We start from the raw sequence: 6,459 nt of genomic DNA, 5'->3' as shown, positions 1-6,459 counted from the left end.
TCTGACATTAAATACGTGTAATAATATGTCCTATAAGTTGCACCGGAATATTCCAAAGACCTCACCGTGATAGGTTAAGGTAGTTTCGACCACTTTTACAGGTTTACAAGATGAGGGCAATACAGGGTAGTGGTCTGAGCACAAAACGAAGTGTTAAAGCTTCCTATACCATGAACTCTAACACAGGGCAAGACAGAAACATGGTGCGATTTGAAAGGTGAAGAAAGGTGTAATTGCCAGGTTACTTGTTTTTAATACTTTATTCTTGTCTTCTCGTTTCCTGAGCTCGTGTCTTTACAGTTTACAAATGCAGACAGATTTCGTATTAGAATGCGTTATTACTTGGGAACTCGAACACTGAGAGCACGTCATATGATGCTTGACACCAGGCATTTACCATCCACTGACGGATATAAAGGATAGCGTTACGCTAGTTAATCAAAAACGTAGAATCTTAAATGAAATATAAGAAATATAACGTCTGAACGGAAACAACAAATAATTACTTGATTGTGGTCACAAGAAAAGGAATGACATGAGAATTACAATTTCCTCTTCCTTTACAACAATATACACCGCCAACTGTAGATGGATGATAATAATACATATCTATCAGTTGTTGCAAATGAATGGCTTATAGTATGACATTTATGCGCATTATAGTTGTAAAACTGGAAGTACACTTGCAAATGAAAAAAAAATGATATTGTGTACAATAACAGAAACAAAAACAAAAATAACAAAAAGCCCCCCAAAACGAAACATCTACATGCATTTAACATGCTCAAATGATGATCTGAAACCCAATTAAATATACTTTACATTTTGTATAGAAGCGTTTGGTTTCTAAGTGAAAATACCCATATACGATATTGTTCATTTCATGTGCTTAATGTTAAATACACATGCTCCCGAGGTACATTTAGTTTAAGTACTGTCATGTACTGAGAGAGGATAAGATACAATCAATCTGAGTTCTTTAAACATTAACCTGATCATGGCTTGGGACGAACCAGATTTTAATGTAAAAACTGATGTTAGTAAGCCATACAATAACCCTTCGGTGACAAAGGGACATTGAGGTGAAGATAGATGTGGCAAATAAATGCCGACTTCTCTATTAAAGCAATGGTTCAACCTCAATATCTACAAATTATCAGAATTCAGTTTGAAAGCAACGAATAACAATGAAGCAACTAACAACTGTATTACAGTGGAAGTACACAACAAGGAATCCGGGTAAGAACTGGGTCTTCGGCAATACGCGCTTGTCGTAAGAAGCAACTGACAGGATTGGTTGATCAGACTCGCTGACTTGCGTAGATCGAAGTGCTTGTTGTTGATCACTGGATCGTCTGATCCAGACTCGATTATTTACAAACTGCCGTCACATAGCTAGAATATTGCTGAGTGCGGCGTAAAACTAAACGCACTCACTACTACAACAGGGAGGTAACACAGGGCGGCAGCACAAAATATAATGGCATTGCATTAACTGATTGGTAATAGTAATTGTGATGAGGAAAGCTAACACTCACATGTTTATCGGTTGGTAACAGCACGTGCACCCCATGCAGGCATTTCCTAGACCCTGACGGTGTTCCTGTGGATGTAGTGTCCGAATACCGTTGATGTCGGTGTCGTCATTACCAGGAACCTGTTTCTGAGAAGGAGTAACCGGATGTGGCGGTCTTCTTGGGTGTTGTCACCTTTGTCTCCATCTCCTGGGTCGGTCAGCGGTATTACAAGTTCGCGGGAAACGACTAAAATGATGGCGATGGTTTGTCGCCTGCAACCAAGTGTTCTAGCAACGTGGCTGTTGTTTGCTCTCATGCGGGACATACAGACATGTCTCTCGTTTTTCTGCTGATAGCCTAGGCATTGTTCTTGTCTACTTTTCGTTGCAATAACGTGAGTTTATATCGCGGGTCACATTTTATATCCTTAGTACATGGACTGCGCGTGCAGTCACCAGTAAACCTGAATTTCGAGAAACATACATCAAAAGTGAAAAAGCACTGAAGTTGGTGTGTTTGGGCTGATGATTCACATTTTGAGTGTTTGGAATATCATACTGAGCACAGAATTCAAGTTTACTTTATGGGTTTTGAAATGTTTTCGAAATTACGGGTGTAAAATTTCTTTTGTAAGTCAGTTTATGATTCTGTTGAAATGATGCGCTGTATGTGCATCATCTCTTCGGAACAAAACCAGGCAAAGGGAGAATACTCTAGAAAATGTACAATGTTATTTAGAAGCATCATGGCTTTGCAATGCTGCTGCTTATGCATGTTATAATTATCCTTCTGAAGGTAAAGGGAGACAGACCATGACATCGCATGGCCTGGCAGAAACTGTCCACTGGTCATACATAGAAAATGGACTATGAATTAGTCGCGCATGTGGAGAAAATAAGTACAAAATAATGATGAAAGATGGATAGTGTACTGCTTGTATTGTTGGAAGAGACAACTGAACAGAAATTTGTAGCGTTATCATCGCACTTATCATGTGGTTCCTTTTACTTTAAAGCTGTTTATGTATAACACGTATCTTTCATGTACTCACAAATATCGTTTGTCCCATCTTGAAATGAAGCTTGGTAAATGGCTTCTTATCTGTCGGCCAAGGTCAACAAATATTGTGCCCGATATCTAAACACTTAAAACATATAATATTATTGTGAGGTGATATTGTACATTAATATGATAGTAGCAGATATATCATATATATCCTGAATTATGAACTCCGCTGATGTCATATCATGTGTGATATATGTGATGTCATGTCTTTGGAAATGGAAGGGACAAAACCCTTTTTTCACAAATACGACATTTCTGCTGAAAGCTGACAAACATGATGGTAGTAAATGGGACCCTCGATGTATATTGTTAAGAAATCCCCCAATGGTAGTGTATACTTTGCCACAGTATACATTAAAAAAAACAACAAAATATGTTGTTGTTAACACATATCGATGAACAGTTACAAATAAAATAATGACCTGACAAAGAGGCAAAGAAAAGCCTAGAAACGTTGTGTATACGATAACAAAGTTGACATCCATGATATTTTGTCATATAATATGTGTAATATATAAAGTATCGTTACGAATGATCGATATATTTTTCTACGTGTATGAAACAGATCTCTATATTACATTAGCGATAGGCAAAAAACCAACCAATAAAAAGGATTTGGTTTCTGCGTGAAGAACACGATACTCAGGTCTACACGTTATGTATCAAGTCTTTGAAGGGCATTTAGATGTGAAATACATAAGAATGAAGATTTTTATGGATATCAACTTCTTTATACGTAAACACAACGTTTCGGAGTTAATGCTTACTCCTTCATCAGGTGACTGAGAATGGGGGCAGAGCTATATTGATATGTACAGGTAAAACAATAACAAAGTAACAAGGGGAATGAATTAAGGAAAGCTGGAAGCCAGTATAAACCAGCACTGATAGGAAGCCGACAGTTATGATAACAATGATGGAAGCCAATTGTAATACATTACAAATGATAGGATATGTTTACATAACACAGATAGGGGATAAGGACGATGTACATGATTGGGGATAAAGATGGAAGCCAATGGTGATACATTACGCATGGTTGGATGATGTTTACATAACACATGATAGGGGGCATGATACATGAGGGTTGATGATGTACAAACACAAGTAGATAAGGATGTACACGGGTAGACTGGCTATACATGAATTACATAGATAGAATGTACACAGATAGATGAGATTAATTTATCAATAAGTCCCAGACACTTGGTAGGTACACTCCTTGATCACGGTTGATTGCTGGTTTCTGTCTCCGGATCTCGATGGCCTCTTGCAGTTTCCTTTGGCGCCAGTTGTTGTTGTTGGTAGATAGTATCCTAGTGTCCTCCCATTGAATTGAATTTCCAGGGTTCTTAAGAGTTTGTTCAGAAATGGCCGATTTCTGGTCGTGTTTGCTGACGGAGGTCTGGTGTTCCTTCATTCTGGTGTTGATTGGTCTCAGCGTTTCTCCAATATATAGGTCGTCACAGTCATTCCACTTGTTACTTTGTTATTGTTTTACCTGTAAATATAAATATAGCTCTGCACCCCATTCTCAATCACCTGATGAAGGAGTAAGTATTAACTCCGAAACGTTGTGTTCTCATATAAAGAAATTGATATCCATAAAAATCTTCATTTCTTACCCGTTATGTAAGTTGCAGAACCTTTCGTGAACAGAAGGGTAAGATGCGAATGAGACAGTAGGAGTTTTTGAAACAATAAACTGGAAATGGTAATTCCTTTGACAGTAAAGAAACTTGACTGTTTGTCCCGGAGCACAAGCAATCACACACACAAACATAAAAGGGCTCAGTAGGCAAGAAGTATGAAACGAATCGTGAGTCAGCTGAACGAAATCACGACTTCTAAGTCAGTCCATCATTACATACTCCAAAGACATCCGAGATGTCGCGGATGCTTTCCGGTTTTTGGGTTTGGGTTTACTTTACCTACGCACTATATGCATAGTTCAATGTGAAAAATGTCATATAATGATCACGTGTGTGAATATACTCGCACACTCTCCTGTCTAGGTCATTCGACCTTCCTAGTATCACGCTACCAATCAAACTAACGGTCACATAAATTTTGCTTAATATATAATGTTCAATATTAAGGTATGAAAACGCTATATCTAGTTACAATCTGAATTCTGACAATTGCATCTTAAAGTTTTGGTGGGTGGCACACCTGAAACATTTCATCGAGGTTTAAAATCCTATATGAAATAAACTTTATGGACAAGAACGTGTTTTATTCCCTGAGTGCGGCATTGCGATATAGATCCCTCATTGACAACGATGTACGAATTTGTAATCGAAACGTCTCACTCAAGAAATAATAGAAGTTATTATCCATAAAGTTTGTTCTATAGTGTACTTCCCAAATTCTAAAATGTCGCTCAAAATATAGTCACATATCGAGCTCTAATAATTTTCTGTAACAGTCATATTTGATGGAACACCTTACAATAACACTAGCACATCATTAGTGTGAAATGGCCTTGTTATTGATGTACTTGTACCCATAAACAACAACATACAAGCAACACAAAGTCAAAGGACTTTATTTGTAACGAGGCCAAGGGTCCATGTACAATATATGCCATACATAATTAATAAGTTTATGCAAGTGAAGTCTATAGTGTTTCTAAAATATATTTATTTAGACACACGGATGGTAAATATGACACTGTACACGTTTGATTAGATTCCCAACTAGAATATCGCAATTAGCATTATTACTAGCGTGGAAAGTTAAAACTAATATCACTATTTGGACAGTACAATATAAAAAACAGGCTATATATTGCCAACAACAGAAGGTAGATCACCATACTAGGGACTCTCAATCTGGTGTAAGTAGAGCACACCTTTTCTTTTAAATGATAGCTCCGTTCATATTTTCAGTCAATTATTGAGCACACCTGTATAGAGTTTGCTCAAGACTCTTAACAACGAGACCTGTGAAGGTCCCGGGGTAGAATAGGCCTTCAGCAACCCATGCTTGCCATAAAAGGTGACTGTGCTTGTCGTAAGAGGCGACTAACGGGATCGGGTGGTCAGACAAGCTGACTTGGTTGACACATGTCATCGGTTCCCAATTGCGCAGATCGATGCTCATGTTGTTGATCACTGGATTGTCTGGTCCAGACTCGATTATTTACAGACCACCGCCATATAGCTGGAATAGTCCCACTGGGGGAACCCCCGCCAGTAACTGATACTACAATAGTTGATATAATGAAACCCAATGCTGTCAGAACGCTGACAATAGTGATCCCTTGCTCACGGAATAAAATTCTAATCCTGTCGGCTAATGTTGTGTCCTCATTCAGTATTCTATCGATGGTTTCCCGAATGCGACCGATCTGAGCTCAAAGCTGTTCACGATTTGAGGAAGTGGATTCTAATCGGGTACGTCTCTCATCTTCTAAATTACTAATTCGTTCCATGATACGACGTTTCATATCATCGTCTTCCATTTCCCTGAGTTTAACTTTTTCACGAGCTGTGTGTTCGTCGAGTTCGTTAAGTTTCCCCATGTTGTTCACGAGTTCTCCACGCACGTGTTTCAAGGTTTCATCTAGGCCATACAATTCCCTCATTGGAAATTCAAATCCCGGCAATGGTTCATCCCAGTGTTTATTCAACAGATTTTCAATGCTGTCAGATGCTTCTGTAGCACGTTGTGTAATGTCACCACTACTACTTAGTTCGGATCTGGTAGTTTGCAGACCTTGTACAACCTTCGGGGGTATGGGTGAACCCCCATTTTAGGTAACCACCGTAATCCTGTATGTTTAGTTTTTCGCGTATAACATTAGTACCATGGCAACTGGCTAGAGTTGATAAGGCAAGTGGTTTTCTAGTTTGCCTGTTAATTATATCAATCT

Source organism: Haliotis asinina, chromosome 1 (genome assembly GCF_037392515.1).
Source record: "Haliotis asinina isolate JCU_RB_2024 chromosome 1, JCU_Hal_asi_v2, whole genome shotgun sequence".
NCBI lineage: Eukaryota > Metazoa > Mollusca > Gastropoda > Lepetellida > Haliotidae > Haliotis > Haliotis asinina.
The sequence above is the reverse complement of the archived record's forward strand: the minus strand, read 5'-3'. Positions refer to the sequence as shown.